The sequence below is a fragment of the Gadus macrocephalus genome, chromosome 6 (assembly GCF_031168955.1).
Source record: "Gadus macrocephalus chromosome 6, ASM3116895v1".
Classification (NCBI taxonomy): Eukaryota; Metazoa; Chordata; class Actinopteri; order Gadiformes; family Gadidae; genus Gadus; species Gadus macrocephalus.
The window spans coordinates 5823915-5836979 of NC_082387.1; the positions used below are offsets into that span (position 1 = coordinate 5823915).

The 13065-nt window shown below is 43.6% G+C and overlaps 1 protein-coding gene and 1 long non-coding RNA gene across 2 annotated transcripts in view; one reads left to right on the plus strand and one right to left on the minus strand.

Moving 5' to 3' along the window:
- LOC132458747 (serum amyloid P-component-like) overlaps nt 1-13065 on the minus strand; it is a 197667-nt gene that overhangs the window by 136866 nt on the left and 47736 nt on the right. The window lies entirely within an intron of this gene.
- On the plus strand, nt 4256-5580 carry LOC132459026 (uncharacterized). Its single transcript, XR_009526083.1, has 3 exons — nt 4256-4443; nt 4519-4588; nt 4670-5580. It is a non-coding gene; the product is annotated as an uncharacterized LOC132459026 (long non-coding RNA).

A 13065-nucleotide genomic window follows, 5' to 3' on the forward strand; every position in this document is an offset into this window, starting at 1 on the left:
AGTAAAAAAAAAAAACATTAAATTGCCAAAGATCTGAGTCTCCCTGCCGCTATACTTTTGGTTGAAACTATGCTGGACAAGAAAGCAGCAAATGCGCTGAAAGCTGTTCCATTATCAAACAACACAGTCTGTCGTCGGATCGATGATATGGCCACTAATATTGTTGAGCAGGTGGTCAATAAAATGAACAGAACAGGTCAGTTCGCTTTGCAGTTAGATGAAATTACGGATGTGAGTGGGGAGGCTCAGCTCATGGCTTGTGCGCTATAAAGAAGAGTCGGACCTTACACATTTGTCCGAAGTTTCCATCAAACATAATCTGAATAATTATATTCCTATAATCAATTTGTTGGTGCTTCACAATGTTTATATACGGATGTGAGTGGGGAGGCTCAGCTCTTGGCCTTTGTGCGCTATAAAGAAGAGTCGGACCTTACACATTTGTCTGAAGTTTCCATCAAACATAATCTGAATAATTATATTCCTATAATCAATTTGTTGGTGCTTCACAATGTTTTGACATAAATATGCTCATAATATGAGCATGTTCTGTTTTGCAAGAAGCTGACGGGACAGACAACCGGCGAAGAAATATTTCAGTTGATTGACAGCTTTTTTAAAGATAACAATCTGGAATGGAAGTCATGCAGTCACATCTGTACTGATGGCGCGGCTGCAATGACAGGGAAAGTGCGTGGGCTGCATGGGCGTGTCATGATGGTGAACCCCGAAATCAAGTGGAATCACTGTATTATCCACAGGGAGGCTCTCGCAAGCAAAAGGATGAGCCCTGAGTTAAGTGCTGTTATGGATGACGCAGTTAAGGTGATTAATTACATTCAGTCCAGGCCTATGAATCACCGATTGTTTCACAGTCTTTGTCAAGACAGCGGGGCAGAGCACGATCAGCTGCTGCTTCACACGGACGTTCGCTGGTTGTCTTGCGGCAAAACCCTACGGAGGCTTTTCGAACTTCGCGCCGAGGTGTCTGCTTTCTTGAAAGAGCACTTGCACCCTCTTGCGGTTGTTTTTGAGAACACAGGCTGGATTGCACGCCTTGCATATCTTGCCGATGTCTTCTCCAAGCTGAATGAACTCAACCTGTCACTTCAAGGCAAGGACGCACGCATACTTAACATGTATGACAAAGTGAATGGATTCATACATAAAGTCACCTTGTGGGAGAAGAAATGTGACAATGGAGATGTGAGCTGTTTTCCACTCGTTGTTACCCATCTTGCCACCACTGATGCTGAAAAAAATCCTTTAGTCAAAATCATGAGAAAACATCTCTCCAAACTCAAAACGGACTTTCACCAGTACTTCCATGACATCGAAGAAAAGTCAGAGCAACTGGACTGGGTGAGGAACCCCCTCCGAGGGACTGAGAGCAGCAGCAGCCTTCCTGCCAGACTGCAGGTAAACCTGGTGGATTTGTCCTTTGATCGTGTGCAAAAGATGGCACATGCTGAAAAGTCACTGACTGAGTTTCGGTGTGAAGTTGAAAAGGAATATCCTGAGCTGGGGAAATGTGCATTAAATGAACTATTGCCTTTTGGATCAACTTACATGTGTGAAGTGACCTTCTCAGCCCTGACTCACATCAAAACCAAGCAGAGAAACAGACTGAATGTGGAGAGCAGCTTGGTGGCGGCTGTTGCCACACTGCCCCCAGAACTGTCAAAGCTTTTGAAAGACAGGCAAGCGCAAGTGTCTCATTAAACTGAAAAGGTCTTTTTTTTCACTCACAATAATTGTATATGGTATTATTTAAATGAGCAGGTGGATTAGATATAAAGACAAAGGGTTAAATATAAGTACACATTAAGGCGAATAATCCACATGAGAGAGGGGGTACTTTTAACATGGAAACCAGCTCAAGGGGTACACTGGTCAAAAAAGGTTGGGAACCACTGGTGTAGAGGATGCCACTGTCACTTTGCTCCACTTGCTTTTTAAACACCTGGAGGGAAGTGGGTCTCATGCTCGACTCCTTTTTGTTGACTTCTCATCAGCTTTTAACACAATCCAACCACACATCCTGGCGAGCCGGCTTTTAGAACAATTCAACCTAGGTTTTAATCTTGTGGGCTGGATTGTGGATTTTTTAACTGAAAGGACACAGAGAGTCAGGGTTAATGGAGTACTGTCCAGCCAACTCTGCTCCTCTACTGGTTCACCACAGGGATGTGTGCTGTCACCCTTACTTTTCATCCTGTACACCAACATGTCTCAAAGTAAATATGCAAACAGGACCATAATCAAGTATGCAGATGACTCTGTTATTGTTAGTCTCCTCCAGAAAAGACTGGTCATGGCCCAATAATAGAGGATTTTGTGAAGTGGTGTGAGGAGTCACATCTTCAATTAAACATACTTAAATCAAAAGATATGATCGTTGATTTTAGAAAACATGCTTCCCCTCACGATGTCACAACAATAAAAACACAACTGGTGCAATATGGGGATTCATACAAATACCTTGGAACAATAATGGATTTTAAACTGAATTTTGAAGAAATTTGTATTGCTGTGTGTAAAAAGGGACACCAGCGTCTTCACTGTCTGAGGAAACTGTTCTTTTTCCAGGTGGATAAAACCATAATGACCTTGTTTTATCGAATCGATTGTATCCTTTTCTTTGGTTTCATGGTTTGGAAGTCTCTCTATCAAGAACAGGAACTCTCTTAATCAGGTGGTGAAATGGTCCAGTAAGCTAATTGGTGAATCTCAGCCGAACCCGGCCTCCCTGTACACTAGACAGGTACAGCTGATAACCGAGTCTATTTTAAATCACCGTTTGCACCCTTAGCACAAGAGTTAATCCCTTCTGGAAAAAGGTTTTTAGTCCCAAGGTTTAAAACCAAGCGTTTTAAAAACAGCTTTGTTCCAGCTGCAATCACGCTGAAGAACAAGCTGTAGAAACTGCTAGATTTGCACAACATTAATTTTGTATGCGTTATTTATTTATTTGTTGATTTTTTAGATCAATTTATCAGGGTTTTATTATAGTTTAATTCTGTTGGTCAGTTTTAAGATTAAATCTCACGTCAGGTCTGAGCTCGTGTATGCAAGTTTTTTTGGCGCAACATACGGGTATTTCACTGATGAATAGTGCAGCACAAGTAGCCCATGTTGCACATCTGTATTAATTACTAAATAAATTGGAATTAGCCCAGCCGTTCAAACAATTACAATCAAGTCAGACCTAATTAAAAACAGTATTGCTATGAAAATAATTAGAATGTGACAGGTGAAATGTTTATTCAGCTGTCTATATAAACAGGAGCTTTGCCAAATAGGTGGTCGAGTCTCAGCGATGGCAGATCTGGCTCTGTTAGAGGACCTCAACGCACGTCTTAAGACGAGAGAGTTTTTCGAGACCGCGCCGATTTTTTTATGGAGAGCGATGAATGGCTCTTGAGTCGTTTTCGTCTCCCAAGGCATCTCCTGATGGAGCTATGCAATGCTTTGGAGCCACAGTTAAGGCGAGAAACTAGGCGATCAAACGCAATACCTGTGCCAGTGCAGGTGTGCTCTACCTTGGGTTTTTTGGCCACCGGGACCTTTCAGCGGGAGATCGGGGACAGGTCTGGTATTTCCCAGCCAAGTATTAGCCGAACCATGCCAGCAGTTTTGGCAGCTATAATGTCCCTCTCCGAATGTTATATTAAATCCCCATATAATGACGATCAGCAAACTGGAATCAAACGGGATTTTTTTGCGATTGCTAGGTTTCCAAATGTAATTGGTGCGGTTGAGTATACCCATGTGCGTATGAAGCCACCATCTATTAATGATTACGCGTACATCAACCGCAAAAGCTACCATTCAGTTAATGTTCCGATTATTTGCGATGCCAGAATGTCAATCCTGAACATGGTAGCCCGATGGCCTGGGGGCATGCACGATTCTTTTATTTTCCAAGATAGCAACGTTGGGCATCGTCTACATCAGGGCGCACTGGTCAGAGTCATCTCGTGAGTTACGCTGCAGTCGCACTGCACCGGCCTCCTCCGGTTTCTTGCTTGGCCAGCTTCACAGCCGCAACACGTTTTTTGGTGCTGAGCTTCATGTCGGACCATTTTTTCTTCACCTTGTTACGTATTTTAAGAATCTAAGCTACCCACACATAGACCCAATGAATTAGGACCAAACATATAAGCCGTAAATACTATACATAGCCACAAGGGGAGCAAGACCTTATTGGAGGCTGCTCCAGCCACAGATAGCAGCGCTTTTATATATATGTAGTGATATGAGGCAATACGGCTATTTGGACACAGACTTCTATTACACCACGCCCACTCCGGCCCGTTCGCCAATCATTGCTTGTCGAGGGGATAAAAGTAGGCCGTGCCCTTCCTCCTGAACTCTCGCTTCCTGCCTCTTCGGCCCGTCCATTTCCGGGTCGTTGCCCTCGCCGCTCACCTCAGAGCACAGGTAGGCTCACCTCCGCATGCTGTGTTGCGTACATTCATCAGCGGTTTACTAAAACTCAAACCCTTACTATAATAGATCTGCCGAGATCCTCATCACAATCGGGGCAATGTATTGGGGTCGTTTACCGCCGCTGACCAGAGCATAGGTGAGTCATGTTGAGCGTGTTGTTGTTGTTTGCCTGTTGGTCTGGTGCTAGGCTCACTTTGCGCTCCTCTCCCTTCAACAGTCTGCTTGTCGCATGGTGCGTGGTGGCTGTCTCCCCCGCTACGCCGATACTCTTCACCCCTCTCCCTCTTTAGAAGGGACGCATAATGATCAGACTGAGAACCGGGATTAAGAACGCAAAACCGAGAATACCTTCCTTGGTTATTTACTGATTGTCGCTTAATTGTCATTGCTGCTGCTTCGTTGCCACTTCCGCCGACTTGGTTCGGGGCTCTGTCTACTGCCCCTGGTCGGCTTGCCTCCAGCTGCTAGCCCTGTGGCCCGCTGCTGCTGTGCGTGGTGCGGTGTGTGCCTGACCTGTGTGGCTGCCGCTCGGGTGTGCCGCTGCGAGCTCCGCCTGGACTCACCCCTGGTTTGGAGTGTGTGTGTGCGTGTGTGTGTGCGTTTTGAGTTAATCTCTTAAGTTTTGTGTCGTTGTTCATTTAATTTTCATTTGGAAGGGAAACTTCTCAATCTGAGCCCTTGTTTATTTTTGTTTAAAACATATGTTATGTTTACTTGTTGAGTTGATATCTCTGGTCCGAGGCTTTTTAATTTTCTTGTTTTCTTTCATTTTGAGTGATTTTTGGTTATTGCAAATTAATACTCTTTAGTTTATTGATTTGATTTGTTATGTGATATTGTCTGTCAGTTGTGAGCCCTCCTAACTGTGCCCCTTTCTCGTAGAGCTGAAGGCCGACGGTGGTGGCGGTGGTCCTCCTGGGTGGTGGTGGTGATCCTTCGTGTGCGTGTGCTTTGTTTTAGATTTTATTCATTTGGACTTCACGTTTTTGCTGTGTGTGTGAGGTGCCCTTGTTTCTTTCGTTGGATTTAATTTCCCCCTGACGACCACTCTCCCAGCCGGTAAGCCTCAGCTTGCACCTACGTCCTTCCCCAGTTGGGCTTACTTCTCTTTTTCATCTTTTATGCCAAACTGTGTTTATGATAATAATAAAATGCTTTGTTATATTTGAACTCTGTCTCCCGCCCTCCCTGATTGAACGAACCTGATAGTCTTATCGTCAGAGGTGACAATTATACTCGTAGTATATAGGTCCTTGGGCCCTAACCCAAGGTGGCGTTGTCGGTAACAGAGAAAATACTCTGACATAAAATAGTAAAGCCTCCTCGTGTCGCCACATATACGAAGAAGCCGAAGCCAGTACGGCACCCCGGCCACGCCCACTAGGCCACGCCCACTTGACGGTCTTTACCTGAGGACAAGGGGTGGAGATGGCCAGAGATCAAAAGGTAGACGACAGAGAGCACCCGGGCCTTAGCCCGGGGGGCTTGAAGTAGATCACGGTATTTTCCTCTCACGTGTTAGATTCAATTCCCTCCGTATAGCTTCACTTACCATGCCGAAACATGCCGAAACATGCCGACGACTTTATAATAAATGAAGTGAGTTTAAAGCAACCCGGGATTGGAGAACTTTCTTCGAGAATATGCAATAGATGGTGACCCTAACGTTTGGAAGAAAGTCCCGTCCCGGCGCGACGCTAAAACAACTTCAACAGGCCTGCACCTCTGAGGCCTTTGCAACCCAAGCAGTGATGGATGCCCGGCATGGTTTTAACCGGTGCACAAGGCGGGAGTTAGCTCAACTGCTGTAGTTCAATTACAATAACATTTGTTTCATCCGATAACTTCTGAATTTTTCTTTTAGGTTCAGTTTTTGTTTTGTTTATAGAATATCACCATATATTTGATACCCAGATGTGCATAATTGTTGTAGGTTTGGATGACTCTTTGTTCTGCCTAGTTTAGACGGTTTTGATTGACCTAGCTCAAGATTCACCGGGTGTCAGACGTAGGATTGTGGCACTTCCTGGGAGCCTCCTCCAAGCCACACGTTAATCGACTAATTGTTCCTGCAGTGTTCTGAGGTGGTAACGATGGGGCTCATGGGGAGGCCCCGGGAGAGTTGTCATTCGCGGGCTCACACGGGGAGAATCGGGTAGGTCGGTAAGTCAGAAGGTTGAATTAATGTATCGATTTGATGTTGACCAACAAAAAACTAGATAATTATAATAATAAATACTGTTCATGTAATGGTATAGTTAGGTCTGGGACCTGCGTAGCTAAAAAAAACTGTTTTGGAAATAGTAATGAACGTGTCCGGGACATGTGTAGCTATAAAATAAGTAAAGATAAAACTGAGTTTTACTTTACTTCACTTTGCTAAGACATATTCACGTTTGATGTGGTATGCAGAAAGTGGCGCGGAGAATAAGGCGTATTCACGTTTGATGTGGTATGCGATGTACATAGGAGTGAATCAGAGAATAAGGCGTATTCACGTTTGATGTGGTATGCGATGTACATAGGAGTGAATCAAAGTGTGGACAACATCAAATGCGAGCAATAGGTAGAATAAATGAAGATTAGGTCATCCAATATACATAGTTAGTGTAGGACAATCGGGTAGTATGATGAAGGTAACTGTTATTATGAGATACGGTTAACACAGAAGTGATATTGAACATGCAAATTTTAACATTGTTATTTCCCTTTTACATCTTTCAATGCGCATGGCTGAAGCAATGCGCAAGGAGGGATGTAGTGTGAAATTAAATCAAAGTAGATACTGTAAAACAATTAAAATTTGAATTCATGGAAACATGTTTTTGAACAACTAACTGCTGTACATGAGTTTGTATTTCTGCAATAGAAACAAAAGTTCCAGAAACAGATGCAGACACACCCGGAGCCTACAAACTACCACCGCCGAGCAAGGACTAACAGTCACATGAGGAGATCAAATAACAGCAGGATTTTAATCGCTCCGGATGGGTTGGTGGCCAGGGCGCTGGTATGATTACAATCCCTCAGGTTAGAATTGGCAGAGAACTCCGGCATTAATGACCCTTTCACAGGATGGATGGAGAATATGTTTGGGAGGTGGAAAGGCAGAATCCAGTAAGTGCCCGTCGCGGGAATAAATGCAGAGACCGTGTTAATTGTCACCGGCTGCCGTTGTATTCCCTGCGCACGAGGGCTACTGCATCTGCTGATCACCACAGCAGTGGACGCTACAGAAGTGCCAAGTGCCATTCAGGCTTACATTACCTGAGGGGCCCGACCCTATCCAGCTGTAATATCTAGAATAGTCACACCTATACTATTCTAGTAGAATCAACTGTATTTAAGATAATCAATATCCCGGATTTACTTGAATAACACATTTTAAAACAACCATACCAGACTATGTTTGTTGCTTGGTTGCGAGTGCAACCCGTTATTTCTGAATCGCTGCATTGATAATGGTACTGTTGATCTTCCTTGAGACGGTTGTTTTACAGGCCACCTGTTACTGACACGACGACAACGGAGAACCTGTTTGGAGGCTCCCATGATGTAGGAGTAACCTCTCTGAGTTGAGCCCTTGACAAGGAGGGACGAGTCTTGGATTCATGAATTACAGGCCCGACGGCGACAGAAGAAACAATGGCTACGATAATAACAACGCCCAAAACAACCCACATGCAACAGCAAACCAATGCACGAAGATCACCTGAACCACCCGAATCCATGCTAGGCTATCAATAATCTTGAATTTTTTAAATTGTATTATGACTACCAATTTTTACTTTACTTTTTCACATGATGAAAATTGTATGACTTTGTAGCACATGACCAAAAGTATTAGCTCAGGATTTCTATGAGTGGTTTTGTTTGTGTGCTGTTTGGCCATGTGATTGTATGATAACAAGATTTATGTTCATTGTTGTATTGTTAAATAATGACCTGTATTCCCAATGAGACCCACAAGGTGAATGCCGTTACAGTGTTATGGTAATCCGTGATGGTTTTTGCTCGGTAAAAACCGAGTTTTCCCACTCGGTTGGTGGTGTTGATGAATTATCCTACTTTGACTATGTTTTCGGTGTGGTAAATGGTGTTTATGATTTAAAATATTATTGTATGGTCATCTAAGATGACCAAGGAGGGATTGTTACGTATTTTAAGAATCTAAGCTACCCACACATAGACCCAATGAATTAGGACCAAACATATAAGCCGTAAATACTATACATAGCCACAAGGGGAGCAAGACCTTATTGGAGGCTGCTCCAGCCACAGATAGCAGCGCTTTTATATAGACGAAGAAGCCGAAGCCAGTACGGCACCCCGGCCACGCCCACTAGGCCACGCCCACTTGACGGTCTTTACCTGAGGACAAGGGGTGGAGATGGCCAGAGATCAATAGGTAGACGACAGAGAGCACCCGGGCCTTAGCCCGGGGGGCTTGAAGTAGATCACGGTATTTTCCTCTCACACGTGTTAGATTCAATTCCCTCCGTATAGCTTCACTTACCATGCCGAAACATGCCGACGACTTTATAATAAATGAAGTGAGTTTAAAGCAACCCGGGATTGGACAACTTTCTTCGAGAATATGCAATAACCTTATTCGGAATAAAATAACTTTAACGCAATGCAAACAATAGCATATATGTGAAATGTTTTAAGCTGGATAACAGAAATGTTACATTTAATTTATTATTATTTTGCTTGCCTTTAATGCCAGCTTTTAGGCTACCAAACAAAACCAGACGGTTCGCATCATGGTTCGCATCCACCAGTGACACGAGCGTCTCCATTTCGGTCTCGGAAAAATTCCTCTTTTTTTTTACCGTTGGACGTTTCTCCGTGTCGTAAAAGTTAGGGGCGAGACTTCTGAAGACGTGCTTTTATATGGGCGTGTTACGTTAATTACAATCGATCTCAGCCGCCGTATTTATCAACACCAAGATCCTTCGTACGCTGGGATTGGTGTGATACGAAAGTTTCGTGAATCTCACGTGGGTCCTATCGTAAGATGAATCATGCATTCAGATTTGCGCTCATTTCTACGTTTGTTTGATAAATGAGGGCCATTGTGTTCTTGTTAGTGTGATGTTTGAATAAACTGGCCTGTTGCAATGTTGGTATAATGTTTGTATAATTACTGTTATACAACTGTTACAGTTTCAATGTGACCCAGACCATATTTCTCATTTAACAAAACATGTGTAGCTTATAATGTGTTGCAGGGCAGAGCAATTATATTCAATGGCTTAAAACAAACCCATCTGTAAAGATCAGTGAATGCATAGAAATCAATGACAAGTGGTGTAGATGGTTTTCCCTCTGTGCAAGGTCATTAGCCCAAGTCCTACAAAAAAAATAACGACTGTAATAGCAGATGTTGAAGTTGTTAAATCGTTAACTAACAATTTGTATGAAACAATCGGTTAAGGTAAGTTAAGTGCTTGAGTCTAGACACTTTAGAGAATGTCTAGCGCGCAACTTGAATAAGCCATGTGCGATTTTACCCGGGCTCCAGTGCAACTTTCCTTACCAGGTGCAGCCTCAGGTAGCCTAGGTCCATTCATACAGGAGCAAGCGAGAACGTTACCTTTTTCTGTCCTTGGGAAATGAAAAGATGGAACATCCGTTTCCACTGTTACTGCAGTTCATCTTTGCACATTTACAAGGCATTTATTTTTTAAACTATCTTTATTTTCGAAAAATAGACAATGACAGATGAAATGATATTGAGCGGGACATTGACTGTATTATTTAAGGTGGTCATACCGTACCTACCATGTATATAACACATTGAACACAAGAAATGGAAGAAATTCCATTTATGCCCATGTACTTTCACCATACATAACTATACAAAAAATAAAAGGGCCTGCAGGAAAATATAAATACAGTACGCAAAAATGAACTTCGACGGAAAGTCCTCCTTAAGATAATGTTTCTGATTGTGCTTCAGCTTCAGATGCCGTCAAGAGGGGTCTCTGGTCGTAATCAGTCGCAAGTCCGTCCCTGACCAATCAGCATTCATTAGCAGAATGCTAGCGTGTACGGCCAACAACGGCCCAAAGTGTAAGAAATCGAAAGGACATAAGTATAAGTTGACCTATAATCTATATTGAAGTTGCGGAATCTACAATAAAATTTGCGATATTTCAACGACAAGCAGGTGAAAGAGACATATTTAGCCGTCTAGCCCCATAGACTCCCATTCAATCTGGACTCACCCGCGATCACCCCCAGTGGATGTCTGATGGAACTACAACCAAGATCGGTACAATGGGGCGTATAGGAAGTGCCCAGGCTCTTCGTAAACGGGCTCTGGTAAAACCCTCTGTTTGTCTGGCCATGCAAATTACCATGTGTTTTTCCATGCATGTGATTTGTTTACATTTATGTTAGCTTTGATGTGCCTTTCCCCGGACGTGATTGGTTGCTGCATCGGAAAGCCGAGGATCCAGGAAGACAAATTACGGGCGGGCTCAACATTCGCGGCAGCTTGTCTCGGATTTGCAGCTTGCCATTTAGGTCTTCAAATGCTTAGTTTGTTACTTGATTGAGGCTCTTGTTAGCTACCAGGGAACTGGGCCAGGGTAAGGTTGTTAGAGGTTATCGAAAACCGACACGCAGTTACACCTTTTTTTAAGAAACATTAGGCGCACGTGTATTTTGGGAGATTCTCTTTGGTTATATTAATTTCTTCGATTTGGACAGCACCCAATGGTCCTTTTCCTTTTGTAGTTTTGCCTCCTCTGTTAGTGTTTAATTGATTACCCCAAGCTCCGGGTTAAATAAACAACTTCAAGTTAACCAACGACATCTGGTTTTATGTTGCCACCCCTTCCCCTAGCGGGGGACGTAACAGTTTCCAAAGACTTCAAACTATCAGTGGCGAGTGTCGACCTTGACTCTCCAGAGTCCGCGCCACCAGTTGTTATTAGCGGCGGTGTCACGTTAAAATTGTACCGGGGGCGAAAATTGTACCGGCCTACGTCATCAGTTGTCCGTTGCCAGGCAACAGACAACAGATTACGTAAGGGGTTGTCCGTTGCCAGGCAGGTTTCAATCGCGCTCATGTTGCCGAAGACAAAATAATATAACACAGATAACAGATCGCTAGATAACACTTGTTTTTTATTTATATTTGTATAGCATTTAATTGTTTAATCGAATTTAGCTAGTAAACAGTAGTTTTTAATGTGCTTTTTAATTAGCTATTACTGTGTAGGGAAATAGATAAATACAATGCAATACAATACAAATATAAAGTTGGGAACGCTAATAAATGTAATTTGTAAAATAAGTGTTATCTGTCTTGTCACGCTCAATGAACGAGTTCGCGAATGTTCAAGAACCTTCTATGTCATTCGACGCGATCGCCCGTTGACGCGATCGTCTGTTGCCAGACAGGTTTGGAATGGATTACTATGGATGACGTAGGCCGGTACAATTTTCGCCCCGGTACAATTTTAACGTGACAGCGGTATTAGTCGCGCGGTGCTGTGTGTGTGTGTGTGTGTGTGTGTGTTGCGCTGGAGCGACGGCAGCAGAGAGAGCGCGTGGGAGCCTCTACGTCAGGGCTATTCAATTGGCGGCCCCAGGGCCGGGTCCGGCCCCTGAGGGATTTTGTACCGGCCCTTGGAGTGAAGTGTAGTTATTACATATGGGTAATGAAAAAAATAAATAAAAAAATACTATGGTTAATTTTACATTATTTTGTGCAGTAGGAGGCAGTATGCACCCAATTAAGCCAGTGGCAAAACACGTAGAATATCTACCTGTTTCGGCCGGACATATATTTTGGGGGACCACACATGACCAATCAAAGAGGCCCATTCGCGCTCTAGTGCCGCGCTCTTTTGCCGCGCTCTGACCGCTCTGGCCGCGCTGACTTTCTTTCAAGCCAAGCACGAAGTTTGATTTAAAAATGTCTCTCTACATTAAAAAAAATAAAAGTTGACTCGGAGAACAGGCAGTTCAACAATGAATGGACAGAGAAATACGCGTTTATTGCCGTTGATGCGAATCCTGTGTGCTTAATCTGCAACGAGTGCCTCGCCGTGTGCAAAGAATATCATTTGAGAAGGCATCTCAAGACAACACATGCTAATTTTGATGCTACTTTCCCACCGGGCTCTGCTGCTCGGAGGCAGAAGATAACGGGCCTTACATCTTGTTATGAGCAAAGACGTTGCATTTTGTTTCGGGCCTGTACGGATCAAGAGAGAGCGACTGCGGCATCATTACGAGTGGCATGGATATTGGGCAAAAATAAAAAGCTGTTTACAGACTCAGAGACAGTCAAGGAGTGTAGGGTTAGGGTTAGGAGTGCATCCATTGAGGAGGTGGTAACTGATGAGAAAACCCGAAAAAACATTATCGATTCGATCAAACAAATTACAATTTCTGACACGTCAAATATGAGGAGAGTTGAGTCCCTTGCATCGGACGTTTTCGAGACGCTTTTGGACAAGCTGAGTAGGGCAGAGGTGATGTCTTTGGCCGTGGATGAGTCGACTGATAACAGTGATGTTGCACAGCTGTGCCTCTATGTGCGGTTTTTTGATGGGGAATGTTTTCGTGAGGATCTGCTTGGACTAATTCCCA